The sequence below is a fragment of the Podarcis bocagei genome (assembly GCF_964188305.1).
Source record: "Podarcis bocagei genome assembly, chromosome: 4".
NCBI classification, from domain to species: domain Eukaryota; kingdom Metazoa; phylum Chordata; class Lepidosauria; order Squamata; family Lacertidae; genus Podarcis; species Podarcis bocagei.
In genome coordinates, this window is record NC_138128.1 from 21,432,379 (window position 1) to 21,449,530 (window position 17,152).

The 17,152-nt window shown below is 42.0% G+C and overlaps 1 protein-coding gene across 6 annotated transcripts in view; it reads right to left on the reverse strand.

Annotated features, from left to right (window-relative positions):
* The window catches only part of LOC308584930 (schwannomin-interacting protein 1), a 378,018-nt gene that overhangs the window by 94,507 nt on the left and 266,359 nt on the right, over positions 1–17,152 (reverse strand). Inside the window, exon 1 of one of the 6 annotated variants that reach the window (XM_081190283.1) lies at positions 218–355. The exons of 4 other annotated variants lie outside the window; for them this stretch is intronic. The gene's annotated coding sequence lies outside the window, so the exon portion shown is untranslated. Of the gene's footprint in view, positions 1–140; positions 356–17,152 lie in introns of those variants that run through there. One more of the 6 variants, XM_081190284.1, reaches the window with a different exon arrangement.

The window sequence follows — 17,152 nt, forward strand, 5'->3', positions numbered from 1 at the left end:
ACAGCCGGTTTCCCTCTCTCCAGATGCTGCCAGACTCTTAAAGGGAAAAGCGGGCGAAGGAAGGGAAGGGGGGGAGAGAAGCCAAGGGGGTGGGTGAGGAGGGGAGATCTCCGGCACTTCCCCGAAGTTTCCCACCCCACCTAGGCAGGGCATCCGCTTTGCGAGGAGAGGGCAGGGAGAGGTCTCCCAAGCAGGGGCGGTCCCTCTGGAGCCCCACCTAACGAGGAGGAAGGGGGCGCGCAGCAGCACCGGCAGCGCTCCGCCTGGAGAGCTCAGGCGCCGCCGCCGCCAACAGTTTCCTCTCCAGCACCGGCCGGGAGTCCCTCCTTGCCCTGCGACGGCTCCGGAAAGTTCCCGGCTCCCTCGCGCGCCCACTTGCGAATACAGAGCGCGAGCTACGCCGGTAGCGCGAGGGAAGGGGGGGGGGAAGGAGGGAGTCTGGGAGCCCCACGCAGCCGGCGTAAAACTGGAGGGGGGAAAAAAGTGAATGAGACAATGCCGGCCCCACACCGCCCCCTACGGTACAGCCGGAGAGATCCTGGGGGCCGAAAAGGAGCCAAAAGCGGGGCCCCGGCAGGAGCTGAGCCACCTCTTCCCCCGAATTCTTTTCAGGGGGGTGCTGCGCAGTTATGTCTCCTCCTTCGCACATGTAAAAGCAGCAGGGTTTTATTGGAGGGGAGGAGGAGATTTGTACTTCGCAGGGGAAGCATGAGTTTGAATTTGAAAAGTGGTGCAGCAGAGCAGAATTGCCAGATGCGATTGGCACGTGGCACCATCAGCCTCCACGGCATCTTCATGGATTGGGGTTGGAGTGGGGTGGCCGTGGCGGGGACGGGACACACATGACCCATTGGGCTGCAACATGTAAAAGAGGCTGAGAAGCCGGACCCTGTTCTATTTCCCACTCTTGAGCGAATGGTGGATTGAGATTAACTGGGTGCTTGTTTCCACATGATGATGATGATGATGATGATAATAATAATAATAATAATAATAATAATAATAATAATAATAATAATAATAATAATAATAATAATTTATTTGTACCCGGCCCATCTGGCTGGGTTTCCCCAGCCACTCTGGGCGGCTTCCAACAAAAATAAAAAATACATTAAAATGTCACACATTAAAAACTTCCCTGAACAGGGCTGCCTTCAGATGTCTCCTAAATGTCAGGTACAGTGGTACCTCGGGTTAAGTACTTAATTCGTTCCGGAGGTCTGTTCTTAACCTGAAACTGTTCTTAACCTGAAGCACCACTTCAGCTAATGGGGCCTCCTGCTGCTGCCGCGCCGCCGGAGCACAATTTCTGTTCTCTTCCTGAAGCAAAGTTCTTAACCTGAGGTACTATTTCTGGGTTAGCGGAGTCTGTAACCTGAAGTGTATGTAAACTGAAGCGTATGCAACCCGAGGTAACACTGTAGTTGTTTATCTCTTTGACATCTGATGGGAGGGCGTTCCACAGGGTGGGTGCCACTACTGAGAAGGCCCTCTGCCTGGTTCCCTGTAGCTTTGCTTCTCGCAATGAGGGAACCGCCAGAAAGCCCTTGGCGCTGAACCTCAACCTCCGGGCAGAATGGACATGAGGGGTAAAAGTGTCCCCTCCTAGCAAGACCTTTAAGCTTCCTCTGAGAGCTGCAACCTCAGCACAATGGCTGTTCATCTGAGTTTCTAAAATAATTTACAACACAATCTAAGGCACATTTACTCAGAAATGATGGAGCAATCCTATAGCAAGATCTACTGGAATGAGCAGCTTTAGGATGTAGTGGATCTTCAGCTAAGTTTGCTTAAACCTTCTGCTTGAACATCTATTCAAAAGCAGTTCCATAGAATTCAATGGGGCTTTCTCTTGAACAAATGGACCGCAGTCTTCTACATAGAAGTAAGCCTCCAGTTCAGTAGGGCTTCCTCCCATTACATTTTATTTTTTCATGTTGATATTTTTTTATTAGAGTTTTTTATAATACAATAAAGTCCAGGGTTTGTACATTTTAGTGAAAATGCCAAATTATTTTTGCGCTTCCTTGGTCAAGATTTTAGCAAGCCACAGAGAGCCCTCTACGCTTCACAGGTGTTAGCTCCTCATTGCAAAGATAAATGGAAAAAAGTAGCCTGCGAAGGTTGTTTTTAAATATACAAATCAATTTTTAAGACACCTATCCAGAACTCTAGGCATCCTGCCAGGTTTTTATTTTTTTTTTTAAAGTAAATCCATAGCATAAGAAAAATGCCACCATATAACCTGGCACTCATAATAATAAAGCACTTCAAACAAGTCAATACAGGGGAAGCATTTCAACCTCTTCCAAAATAACGATAACAGTGGATAAATAAATAAATAAAATCCCAGGAAGGGGGGAAAAATGTCACATTCATATATTCTCACAATGAAGCCAAAGTTCTTCCCCTCTCCACAATCCCTCTTTCCTTGCAAAACAGCCTGAGGAAATGGATGAGCTTTGCAACATGCCCAGAAGGTCAACAGATTCAGACTTCTTATAAATCAAGACAAGTCGCACCAAAGACATCTTTGTTGATTCACAAAACAGCTGTATAACTCAGAAACAAGTCCCAACAGGTAGACAAACTTGTAACATTCAGGAGCGTACAGATAAAACCTAACACTTTGATCTCCATCAGAAACTAGCTAGTAGTCACTAGACTATTTTCACAAACTCAGTAAGAGGAGGTCATGGTAAGCAACAGAAATGTGATACAGCTTCTATAGACCATGATGGTCAATGCAATGCATGACCTTAGCATCAAAATGTACTTTTTTTTAAAAAAATAGTATATTTTTCAGTATACAGTGGTACCTCGGTTTAAGAACAGTCCTGTTTATGAACGATTTGGTTTAAGAACTCTGCAAAATCAGAAATAGTGTCTTGGTTTGCAAACCTTACCTCGGTCTAAGAATGGAATCCGAATGGTAGAAGGGCACCAGGAGCGGGAGGCCTCATTAGGGAAAGTGCGGCTCAGTTTAAGAACAGTTTTGGTTTAAGAATGGACTTCCAGAAAGGATTAAGTTTGTAAACCGAGGTACCATTGTACTGACATAAAAATGTTGCTCCCAAATAGTAATACTGTTTTGCTTGGAATTTAAAACCTCAGTATGCACAGACATAGTTGTGGGCAGGGTATAAATAATAAACTACTTCTTCTTCTTCTTCTTCTTCTTCTTCTTCTTCTTCTTCTTCTTCTTGTTGTTGTTGTTGTTGTTGTTGTTGTTGTTGTTGTTGTTAAATAGCAGCATTTTGTACTCAGATGGGGACATCTACTAGGGTGCATTTTTTTTAATAATTTTTTTTATTAGTTTTACAATTTTTTATAAACAATACAAACAAATAAAAAGACAAACAAACATGTATAATTTCATATCCTTTTTTTCATAAACCTCACTTCTCGGACTCCCCCAAACCTCCCCTTTCTACATCCCAAGTTTCAAAATTATTTCAGCAAATCCTAAATTTAATCTTGTCAACTATATTCCTTCATTATTCTTTTCTTTAACTTAATCTTTTATCGCTGTAATCCCTTTCCTTTCTAAAAAACCTCGACATTTTAGCATTCATCAATTTTGTAGTATTTCTTAAGATAGATTTTAAATTTCTTCCAATCTTCTTCCGCCGTCTCTTTCCCCTGATCACGGATTCTGCCAGTCATTTCGGCCAATGTCATATAGTCCATCACCTTCATCTGCCATTCTTCCAGGGTGGGTAGATCTTGTGTCTTCCAATACTTTGCGATGAGTATTCATGCTGCTGTCGTAGCATACATAAAAAAGTTTCTGTCTTTCTTTGGCACCAATTGGCCGACAATGCCCAAGAGAAAGGCCTCTGGTTTCTTAGGGAAGGTACATTTAAGCACCTTTTTCATTTCATTATATATCATCTCCCAGTTCTACAGATCTTTACTTAGGAGTAATCCCACATTGAATACAGTAGGACTGACTTTTTAGTAAACATACTAGATTGCATTGTTTGCTTCAAAAATAAGTGTACTCAATTTATTTTATGTGTATCTTGCCTTTTTACAATCAGGGAAATGAAGGGGGTCTATAGGTAAATTTCCCAGGTGATTCCCCTTTCTAAGCATTGGCCAGAACTAGATTTGCCTGGCTTCTGCAAAGTTGCCTTATCTTGTACCTTCAGCCCATGCCCAACTTAAATAGTGGAGAGATATAGATTAGCATCTTCAAAAGCAACAAACCAACTAGTTATATCTTAAATGGTTAGCTAAAATGTATAAAGCAAAATCAAATGCATGCTGGAAATGTAAAGAGAAAGAGGGCACCTTCTATCATATGTGGTGGTAGTAAAAGAATTTTAGGAGATGATATATAATGAATTGGGGAAAAATGTTTAAAATAACCTTTTCTAAGAAACCAGAAGCTTTTCTTTTAGGAATTGTAGGTGTCAAAATTCCAAGTGACCAGAAGAGACTATTTCTGTATGTGACTACTGCTGCCTGGACACTATTAGCTCAGAGAGGGAAAGAAGGTACAGTCCCTACCAGAGAAGAATGGCAGATTAAACTGATGGACTATGCAGAAATGGCAAAACTGACCAGAAGGATTAGGAATCAGGAAGACCAAAATTTCAATAAGGGAAAATGGGGAAAATATATAATTTATTAAAAACAACATCACTGTAAACAATTAAAATTGTTGGTAGGATTGAAAGGACACTTGTAGTTAAAAGTTGGACTATGGTTTTATTGAAGATTTAATAGAATTGGATTAACAGAGAAGATGCAGGAGAAAAAGTTAACATAAGGACCCCCTTTGGAGGGACTTTGAAACATGCCTTTAAATATCACATGGATTTCAGTGTTGACTATGGAGAATGGGCCAACTTGTCGAGAAGGGACAAAGATATTGTCAAGTTGGAGTCTCCCTGAGAGAAAAGAAGGAAATTAAGAATAAGATCAGCAGAAGACAAAGTAAAGTACAAGTATAAACATGAAGAAGACCTGCGGAAGGGACATGGAAAAGACTTAAGAGCCTCGGATAGAAGGTCACCAGGTTGATGGACTAGATGGATGGGATAGAAAGGACTGACAAAACCCAAGACCAGGAAGAAGAGACGATGGATGAAGATTGGAAGAAAGTTTTAAAAATTTATTTAGAAAATCATAGTAAAATTAATGAGTATTAGAAAAATGTTGGAATGAAATTATTTGGCTTTAGCAGAAATGTTAAAAAGAATTATGTAAGAATATGTTATGGTTAAAAGAATTAGGTATAAATAAGACTTAAGTTTTAAGCTTTAGGGTTTTTTATGGTAAGATAAGGTTAAAATAGATTAAGGTAATTTAATGACAGAATATTGTGAAAGATGGAAAGGATTTGCTGAGATAATTAATAACTAGAATACAAAAAAGGGAGGTGTGAGGAGGTCGATGAAATAAGTTAATGAAAGTTAAGGATTTGGGAATATTGGATTTGTTTTTAAATTTTTTGTTTATTTTTGCTTTTTGATTTTGATGTATTGTGTGTTTTGTTTTCTCTCTTTGACTTTGGTTTTTATTGATTTGTATTGTTTAATTGCTATTTTTGTCTATTTTTTTTCTTTTTCTCTTGTTACTTTCTTCTTTTTTCTCTGTAATTTTAAATTTTCAATAAATATCATTTATTTATTTATTTAAAAAAAGAAGTCCAAGGGGAATTATGGATATTGTCTTATTGGCTCTCTTTGTGGTTGTTTGTAAATCAGAAAACCCCCAAATAAACTTTTTTTTTAAAAAAAAATATCTTAAATGGTTGCCAGACTTGCATCTTGATTATACCTACCATCAAAATATTGGCTATAAATATTTATAGCTGAATGGTGCACCACATCCTGGAAATACAGCTGATACTTTCTGACAAGTCCATCAGAGACAGCTTCTGCTCTGCACTTCTTTAGCCCCACTCATGAACAGAGTTTGGATTTGGTGTACTCTACACTGGCTTAACTTAACTTCCCACAATTAGGACTGCTCCTTTAACTTACTTTCAGGAAAATATTTATAGGGCTGCTGCCTAAACGGAGCTGCTTTAAAGGCTGGTTTAGCATAATGGCTAACAGCATATATCAGTGCTTGTTTACTCAGAAGGAAGTAGCCCAAACAAGCTTTTGGGAACACACTTTTTAAATTTTACAACATATATCTTTGCACTGATAGTGTTGCTGCTGCATCCCCCTAAAGGCAGGCCATGACCAGTTCTCTCGTAAAAGTGCTTAGGACTGCATGGTGGTTTGAAAATGGCGGCAAAAGGTTCTCATACACTCACAGCCACACCAGAGGAAGAGAGGGAAGGTGGGAATATATGAGCAGAGGCTTCTTCACATAACGCTAAACCCAGACCCTCCAAGTGTCCCTATTTTCCAGGGACATCCCTGATTTAGAGAAGCCGCCCCAGTTTCTGATTTGATCCCGAAACACCCCACTTTCCCTCAAATGTAAAGGTAAAGGGACCCCTGACCATTAGGTCCAGTCGTGACCGGCTCTGGGGTTGCGGTGCTCATCTCACTTTATTGGCCGAGGGAGCTGGCGTACAGCTTCCGGGTCATGTGGCCAGCATGACTAAACCGCTTCTGGCAAACCAGAGCAGCGCACGAAAATGCCGTTTACCTTCCCGCCGGAGCAGTACCTATTTATCTACTTGCACTTTGACGTGCTTTCAAACTGCTAGGTGGGCAGGAGCTGGAACCGAACAATGGGAGCTCACCCCGTTGCAGGGATTCGAACCGCCAACCTTCTGATCGGCAAGCCCTAGGCTCTGTGGTTTAACCCACAGCATCACCCACGTCCCTTTCACTTTTCCTTAGAATGTCCCTATTTTCATTGGATAAATGTTTGAGGGTATGGAGTTACATGACTCCTGAGCCGTCTGAAGGCAATCCTGTATAGGGAAGGTTTTTTAAAATGTTTACTGTTTATTGTGGTTTTTATATATGTTGGAAGGTGCCCAGAGTGGCTGGGGCAACCCAGTAAGATGTGTGGGTTATAAATAGTAAAATTATCACTATGGAATGGGATGTCCCTGTTTTCATTGGAGAAATGTCAGAGGGTATGTAAACCATTGCTTAGCATTACATACAAACCAATGTGAAGTGGTTTGAACACTTCAAATGTACAATATGAGGACTAAATATTAATATTATTGCTATTAAACATTTCTGAAAAATATATTCATGGTTTTGAAAAACCAATTAAAATACAAAGAATTAACCCACTCCTCAATTTCCCATGCTACAACGTTTATTGGTTTTTTTAAAACGCAGACTCCCTTCACAAGGGAGTGTGATAGTGTCTTTAGATCACCTGTAGTTTTCAAGAGTAGGCTTTGAAGGAATTATAACTCCAGGGATACTGAGTGCCAACTGCACCAGAGGGTGTATATTAATACAGGTAAGGTAAAGGTACCCCTGCCCGTACGGGCCAGTCTTGACAGACTCTAGGGTTGTGCGCTCATCTCACTCTAGAGGCCGGGAGCCAGCGCTGTCCGCAAACACTTCCGGGTCACGTGGCCAGCGTGACAAGCTGCATCTGGCGAGCCAGCGCAGCACACGGAAACGCCGTTTACCTTCCCGCTAGTAAGCGGTCCTTATTTATCTACTTTCATCCGGGGGTGCTTTCGAACTGCTAGGTTGGCAGGCGCTGGGACCGAGCAGCGGGAGCGCACCCCGCTGCAGGGATTCGAACCGCCAACCATGCGATCGGCAAGTCCTAGGCACTGAGGTTTTACCCACAGTGCCACCCGCGTCCCATTATTAATACAGGTACATCCACATAATTATCAGTTTGCACTAACTTGATGATTTAGCCAATTTTTTTTTTAATTGCAACTAATTACCAGTAGCCTATAAATAATATCTCGGTTAAAAAGCTAATCTGTTTTATTATATCCTGGTTCACTAAAGCCTGCTCTATAATACAAATTTGAGGCCTTCAAAGAACAGTGTTACAAAGGAAGGCTTTCCGTAGCGTCGACTTAATCATCTTTCCGTTTCAGCAACACTTTCAAATTTTAATTTGCAGAAATGAAAAGGATGTGTGTTAACAGGCAGAGCTCGCAAAGTTTATAATACTGATATTTATCTTTGAAATAATCAAAGTTCATTATGGGCTGTTAGAATTGGATTGTTACAAGAACTTCTGGGATAGCAAAGGGATGTTTCTGAATGCAGTCTAAAGCATGAGCTATACCAGCACTCAGAGCTCAGTGCCTGTCCCAGGCAAAAATGGTCCTGAGTGGGAGATCCAGAAAGTTTGCCTGAAAATAAATAAATAAAGGAGGCTGTGAGGTGGAGAAGTGAAAGGCAGATTTGTGTGCTGCTTTTCCTATTTGTCTTGACGTTAGCATCCAAGGACAGCAGTTTTAGACAGGGGCACAGGCCTTCTGAGCGCGTACCTCTTTTATGGTCCTATAAAGTCAAACGATTTCATGACACTGCAGCTCAAAAATCATTTGGAGAACATTATGCTAGTAATTACATGATCCTCTGTAGCTGTTTATAACATGTTAAGCAATTAATGGCTATCAGCACACACTTATGGGCTCTGGGAACCAGCTTAGCTGCAATTTGTGCCATGCAGTTTAGAGGGTGTTATTTTATTTCTCAGCGTTCTGTTCCTAGACTCATAGCAGATTAAAAGAGAAAAGAAGAAAGAAAACCCTGCTTGCTGTGTCTAGAATGCAAAGTTAAAATATATTAAACATAACCCTCAAAGTCCTCAATAACTGAATGTTAAAATAAATATATTATACAGTGCCATAGTACTTGGGAAATAATGAAAGCCATCAGATTGCATTTCTCTTTAAAATAATACATCCCTAGCTCTTAGCAATACAAGAACAGAGAAAGTGGGTTTCGCTATCACCCACACTTGTTCATCTTGCCCCACAGGTTTACACCTTCCAAATGTGGTCCAAACTACTGAACTCTCAAACACCTGCCCAAGTTTCTACCCCAAGTTTAGACCCTCTCCCCGCAAAAAGGGAGAGAGACAAATTCTTTCATTCTCCTGAATTCCATTCCATACATCTCATGCCATACAAAGTAAACAAGCATGCAAACTGAGTACAATATAAACCTCCCTGGTTAAGCCGTTATCTGTCGGCCAAACAAGGGCAGAATCGAAGGCCAAGTATCTGCCTGGTAGTACAAAGCCTCTCATCCCTTAGTACTACTTTGGAAGAGGAAACAAGATGCACGCGTGCTCAGGATTGGGGCCCTGCTGACATGTGGGAAGGGGGTGAGGAAGCATGATCAGCTGGTGCCCATCTATTGCTTACACAACACCCTATCTTGCTCAGCACTGTGACTCTTTGGGTGTTATTGGACTACAACTCCCATCAGCCCAAGCCAGCATGGCCCAATGGCCAGGGATGATGGGAGTTGCAGCTCAGCAACATCTAAAGGGCTGCAGGTGCCCCATACCTGCTTTAGCTGAATAGCTCCCTTGACCTCTTGAAAAACTCATTTACTTACTTACTTACTTACGGACTCATTTCATAAAATGTATGTACTGCTTGATTACAGAACAAACCTCAAAGCGGTTTCCAGAAAGGATAAAACAATACAATTATCGCTAAAATATTCACAACCGTAATTTAAAGCTCAAGGAAGTTAAAACTGTAATAGAATGGACTAAGACAAATGAAGACTCGTACAAACTTTCTAAACATCCTGAAGTTTACAGTTCAGCATGCAAGTGGTGTACAGGGGTAGGGAGAGAGGGCAAATGAGACAGGGCTGGGATTTTCTCTCTCTCCAAAGGACAATGATTTAAACGAGTTTTGCAACATAAATACTGTGCCTATTCAGTGTGGAGCTTGATGGTGAAAAGGAATTACAGTGAAGTGTTGAATCAATTTGAAAGTAAAAATGCCTTGCTTGAAGAGAGATGGTACTTGATGTTGTAAAATAATTGTACTTTTGCATCTGTAGTGTTTCCAGCGCATCAGCATAATGAAAACCAAAGCACCAAGGGCAGCTGTTAATACTCAAGACACAAGGTTGCATTTTGCAAATTGTTCATAAATCAGTTACTCTCTTTGAAGTGAGCTACTATATTATATATATAAAAAAACAATTTATATCCAGAACTTTGGCTAATGTTAACACTGTTCGGGAAGATAAGTGGACTCAAATCATCCCCCACCCCACAATTTCATTATTCAAATAGGATCTTTTTCTTTGACCCATAGAGATGCCGTGGGAAACAATAGGTTTTTGTTCTGACAGATAGTTTTTGTTCTGTCGTGGAGGATGACATAACCAGTGGCAGGGCCCCCCTCCCCCTGCTTGGAAAATTAACGGCCTCATGAAAGATGATGCATCCGATACTCAGTTTAAGAAGAAAGGGGTCTCTGTTAATCAAGAAACGTCCTTTGTATGTCAGGAGTCACGGCAATTCTTTCAAGCTCCATTATTCAGCAACAATGCGTTTCAGTGCCTGCAGCTGACACCTTGTCCTCCACCCCCCCCCCCAATCTCAGATGGGTAGTTGATGCAACATCTTGCAATTCTGGCACTGCTGCATCAGAAACTCTGCACTACTGAGTACAGTTGCTAGTATTATGGAACACAGGAAGCTCCCTTGCAGTGAGTCACACCACAGGACTCTCCAGGGTATCAGACCACAGCTTTCCCCAGTCCAGCCTGAACGTGTAGGGCAGGGGTCAGCAACCTTTTTCAGCCACGGGCTGGTCCACCATCCTTCAGACCATGTGGGGGGCCAGACTATATATATATATATTTGGGGGGAATGAACGAATTCCTATGCCCCACAAATAACCCAGAGATGCATTTTAAATAAAAGGACACATTCTACTCATGTGAAAACACCAGGCAGGCCCCACAAATAACCCAGAGATGCATTTTAAATAAAAGGACACATTCTACTCATGTAAAAACATGCTGATTCCCGGACCGTCTGCAGGCCGGATTGAGAAGGCGATTGGGCCACATACGGCCCCTGGGCCTTAGGTTGCCTACCCCTGATGTAGGGTGTTGAACTGTGACCACCGCAGAGCAATAGTGGAGGAAAAGAGTTGCCTTCAAGCTTGTGGGCTTCCCAGAGGCATCTGGCTGGCTGCTGTGGGTGGGGTTAGGAGGCAGGTGTTGGTTTCTGCTTCCTCACTGAGCAGCGAATGCTTGTCACAAGACAATTGTTTACATTCCACAGTCAGAGTTACTGTTGGGTTCCCACGGGAATGGGAGACTGGATGTGACGTACACTGGTTTCCTGTTTTTCAGTGTTTTCTCGGTTTCTTTGTTTCGAGAGCAGTTGCTTCTCTGCTCTCACAGAGGCAAGATGCCTGTTTGTATGCTCTCAGCATAGCTTGTAAATAAACTTCGGCATGTAGCACATACTGCTTATCCTTTCGTTGTGGGACAATGCTCTGCTTGGGCTCAAGATAAGGACGAGCCTGTACCAGCTCCAGATGGGCCGGAGCTGGTCGAAATCTCACAGCAGGATGCTGAACCACATGGACATTGGGTTTGAGCGACCCGAGCTCTTCTTGTGTTTTTGAAACACTGAGCAGGGCATAGCTACTACTATGTCCTGTAATATCACATATGAGCTTTAACTACTGATGAAGCCCAGGACGGTGAAACAAGGCCGATATTCCGGAAATCCTTGTCTCAGACTCTCTGAAAGGATTCTGTGGAACTGTAACAACCTTTCATGTGGATTGTTTGGACCTTATGAACAGACAGGTGGAATAGACACTATTACACGGATGGACCTTATGCATGAACTGACTAGAGAATGATCTGGTCCACTGGGTCTTCTGCTATGTTCGTTTGTTGAACTTTATGAGTTACTTCCGTTGAAATTTATGATTTAATACATGAATAGTATACCTTATTTATCTAAGAACACAGCCAGTTACGTCTCGTGTGTTTATTGAGCTACTGTTCTCATCATACCTGACCATTGGCTATGCTGGCTGGTGCGTATGGAAGTTGGAAGGTCAGCAATAGGTTCCCCACTCTTGTATTCAAATGCTGGATTTGGTACAGTCTCTGCTTGACATGAAACATTCTGAGTGATCTTGGTCCGGTCACGCCTGGTCAAACCACCCTACCTCGCAGGGTTGTTGTGAGGATCAAATGGAGGAAACCTAATATGTGTTACTCTGAGCATACCAGGTGACATTTTATAGGGTCCCCTCTGAAATTGCAGTGAATACTAGGATGCAGTGTGTGGCATGTGGAATGCAAGCACCTGTGACGGCAAAATGTCTTGTGTTCTCTATCCTGACTAAGCAAAGAAGCACTGCAGATGTCCCAGCAAAATGTCATGGGGACACATTAGTAGGTTATTAAATCTATTTGCCTCATTCATCACTGGCAAAGATGTGAACTTGTGTTAAGAAAATAAAGTAGATAAGGTGAACAGGATATGAACTACTTTTTGTTTGTCTTTGGTTGGATTCTGATGCTTAAGTTAGGCAAGAAACTGTGCCTGGAATGGATTGCTGACCCAGGCTTTGAGCAGGAAGGCCAAGTCCTGGCCAATGAAGTAACTGTATGTTGACAGAATGGGAAGGGTGTCCCTGTTCTGGTTTTTATCCACTCTGGTTGTGAGTACAAAATAGAAGTTAAAGTCCTGAGGTAGCAAGCTTAATTTTTTTTGTATCTAAAACATGCCCCCAAGAGATATTTCCAGTTGCCATCCATCAGTTTTGCCAGCCTCAGTCAGCATGGCCAATGGTCAAGGGTGAAGGAAGTTGCAATGCAACAACATCTCCTGGGCCACAGGTTCATTGCCTCTGCTTTTAAAGTGTGTATTATCAGTTCAGGCCAAATTTGCTGCTGCATCCTGAAGTGTTTGCAACTGTGCAGGTAGGACTGGAATGGGGAACCTGTGGCCCTCCTGATTTTGTTAGACTAAAACTCCCGACATTTTTGCTCTCATTCAATTCTGTTTTTAAGGCTAACTACAGGTTTACATATCCTTTTTTTCATAGAATCATAGAATCATAGAGTTGGAAGAGACGACAAGGGCCATCGAGTCCAACCCCCTGCCAAGCAGGAAACACCATCAGAGCACTCCTGACATATGGTCGTCAAGCCTCTGCTTAAAGACCTCCAAAGTAGGAGACTCCACCACACTCCTTGGCAGCAAATTCCACTGTCGAACAGCTCTTACTGTCAGGAAGTTCTTCCTAATGTTTAGGTGGAATCTTCTTTCTTGTAGTTTGGATCCATTGCTCCGTGTCCGCTTCTCTGGAGCAGCAGAAAACAACCTTTCTCCCTCCTCTATGTGACATCCTTTTATATATTTGAACATGGCTATCATATCACCCCTTAACCTCCTCTTCTCCAGGCTAAACATGCCCAGCTCCCTTAGCCGTTCCTCATAAGGCACTGTTTCCAGGCCTTTGACCATTTTGGTTGCCCTCCTCTGGACACTTTCCAGTTTGTCAGTGTCCTTCTTGAATTGTGGTGCCCAGAACTGGACACAGTACTCCAGGTGAGGTCTGACCAGAGCAGAATACAGTGGCACTATTACTTCCACTATATTCTGCTCTGGTCAGACCTCACCTGGAGTACTGTGTCCAGTTCAGTTTTTTGTGCCTCATTGGACTATAGCTCTCATTAGCTGCAGCCAGCATGGCCAATGGCCAGGGATAGGGGGGGAATGTTATTCAGTTTCCAATTAAAGGCACATCTAGCTAATTTGAACTTTCTAAAATGACACATGCCAAAATGCACACTTCTCCATACGTCCGTACATATGAATATTTTAGTACTAAAATACTAAATAGTACTTTAGTATTTTGCATACTAAAGTATGTTAAGAGAAATTCACACGGAAATGCTGATGATATTCATGAGGACTTTAAATTAAGGTTACCAGATTTTTTTCAATGACTCTGGGGACACTTGTCAACTTCAATGGATTTTGTATGGGGACTGATTTGTAAATCTGGGGACTGTCCTCAGGAAATGGGGACATCTAGTAACCTTACTTTAGATCAAACAAACGAACCACAAATTATTGTGGGAAATGCAGAGAACTAAATTTAAGGTTGGCAAAAATCAGATACACAGAGAAATCAAAATTGGCAGGTTTGTTCATCCCTGGTCAGAGATGATGGATGCTGCAGTCCAGAAACATCTGCAAGGCTGCAGGGGCCCCATCCCTGTGGTACAATGTGGTATGGATGCTTTAGCTGATATTCCTGAATTGCAGAGGGTGGACTAGATGACTCTTGGGGTCCTTTCCAACTTTACAATTCTATGATTCTGTCATCTATTGCTCCCAGTATTTAAAAGAATGCAGATTTGGGCCTTGTTATATACAATTGAGCGGGGGACGGGAAGAGGAGAAGAAGAGTTTGGATTTGATATCCCGCCTTTCACTCCCTTTAAGGAGTCTCAAAGCGGCTAACAATCTCCTTTCCCTTCCTCCCCCACAACAAACACTCTGTGAGGTGAGTGGGGCTGAGAGACTTCAAAGAAGTGTGACTGGCCCAAAGTCACCCAGCAGCTACATGTGGAGGAGTGGAGATGCGAACCCGGTTCCCCGATTATGAATCTATCGCTCTTAACCACTACACCACAGAGGAATAGCAGACCCTTATGTCTGAGATTTGGAACCTTTTTTTTAAAGAGTGGCAGACTTTATTTTCAGATCAGTTTGTCACAGGATGAATATTTTAAGTGTTACCGTTCAACTTAGAAGAGAGATGAGAACATTTTGTTCTGTGCTTCGGTTTTTCCAACTTTATGAAGGTTCTATTGAAATTCAAGGAGGATTTCCTGACTTGGAGCTGTTATTTTCTTCCAGTAAGCAATCCTGCTCAGTCCCCCAAACAAATAAGCAAATAAAAGAGATCATGAATTGTCCTCAATTTACAGAGGAGAAGCTGTATTTGGGGGGGTGAGGAGGAGCCTCCTGTGATTAATACGTTTTAATGTATCACATTCTTGTCTATCACAGAAAGATACAGAGCAGTTGTGTTTTCAAATAAATATCCCTTGGTATCTTCAGACAGATAAATATTATTCCAAAGGGATGTGGTATGTAAGGAATTTTAATATAGTCTTACTTTCACTCCCCAGCATGACTGCTGTAGAGAAATGACTCGTCTTTGAGTGATTTATGATACTTAAAGCACACAACCAAATAATAATAATAGTAAGAATTACTTGGGAGGGGAAAAAATACAAACTTTTTTCCTGCTAAAAATCCATCTGCCTGGCATTTTCCTTAACTGTTAATGAAGATGGATGATAGAACATTTTGAAATGATCTTGCACCACACATTGTGGTCTGTATTATAACCATTATAATTAATCCATTGCTATTAACCACCATTAGCAACCTATATAGAAAGCAAGTATTAAAATGAATGTAATAATAGAAGTATGTCTGTTTTGCTAGCTATGAAATGCAAAGGACTGTCCATTTTATCAAAGCATAAATAATATAGGCGCATACTTGAGACTTCATAGACTTACAAGCCGAACCATGTCTATTGGGAGGTAGGTCCCATTGAATTAAATGGGGCTTACTCTCAGGTAAGTGGGGTTAGGACAGCAGCCTTACAGCAGTACAGTGAGACTTCAACCTATCTGATATTTATATAATTTCATTGTGTTTGGCATTGCCAAATAGAATTCATTTTATTTTATTTTAGAAGATTTAGAAACTGCTCAATTAAAGAACTCTTTAAGTATGATAAAGGTGTAGATAAAACAACAGCTAAAAACTCAATGCAATGGAAAATACCAATATACATAAAACCACCAACATTAAATCACAGATGCAAATTAGCAAAAAAAATTGAGAGAAATATAGGTAAAGAAACAATATGTCTGTGTAAACTTGCCAAAACAAAAAAAGAAGTCAGCAGGTACAGGGCAGGAAGTTCCAGAATCAGAGGATCACAGAATTGGAAGAAACCGGAGCTTTTTTCAAACAAACAAACAAACAAACAAACAAACAAACAAACAAACAAACAAGTAAGTTTTGGGGTACTCTCATTTTCCTACTCATATTGAAATACGGCCCCTCAATGAGGCCAAACTAAGATTCATAAATGTTTAGGGGAATGCGTACCCCTGCGTCTCCCCAGAAAAAAAGCACTGGGAGGAACCACAAAACTGAAGTATGAAATCTACTGCTTAGCATCCTTGATAGCTGGCCATCCAGCCTCTGCTTAAAAACATCTTACAAGGCAGCTTGGAAAGCGCAAAAAGTGAATGGATGGAATAAGGTTGTGTTGAAATGACTTTTCACATCACAGGTAATCTTTGTCAATTTCTGACTTTGACTGCAGCTCCTAGCTGCCATTGCTTCTCATTTGGGCTACAGTCGCACCATACATGTAAATCACTGGGATCCCATTTCAAACAGTTGTGGTTTCCGCAAAGAATTCTGGGAGTTTGTTAAGGGTGCTGAAAGTGGTGTAACCAGCCCTGGATAAGGGGGTTCAAAATTTAGAAGATCTGTCATTCTGAAGATCCATTTTGGGGTGCCAATTTTTGGCTTCGCTCTGGGCGCCATATTACCAAAGATTAGCAAAGTCCACCTCTGGGTGCAACAATCAATTCCTCTTCCTAGAAAATGCTCAAAATTGTGTCTCTGGGAGGGGAATAGGGGTCTCCTAACATCTCTCAGCACCTTTAACAAACTACAGATTCTGGCACCTACAGTTCTCAGAGTTCCCTCAGAGTGTTTGTCAAACCACTCTGAGCATTGTAGCTCTGTGAGGGGAATGGGGCCTAGTCCAAACACCTCTCAATGCCCTTAACAAACTACACTTCCCAGGATTCTTTGAGGGAAGACACAGGATCATAGAATACAGTTATACCTTGGGTTGCGATCGCTGCAGGTTGCGCGTTTTCGGGTTACGGATGCGCCGAACCCGGAAGTACCGGAATGGGTTACTTCCAGGTTTTGGTGCTCGCACACGCACAGAAACACTAAATTGCACTTTGCGCATGTGCAGAAGAGCCTAATCACATCACACGTGTGCGCAGATGCGGTGCTGCAGATTGCGAACATGCCTCCCTCAAGGATCACGTTCGCAACCCGAAGTTCCACTGTAGTAGAATTGTTTAAAGTGCTAAGATACTGCTTTAAATGTGTGGACAGGGCCAATAAAATTTCAACATAGCAAGAGAGAAGTCAGATG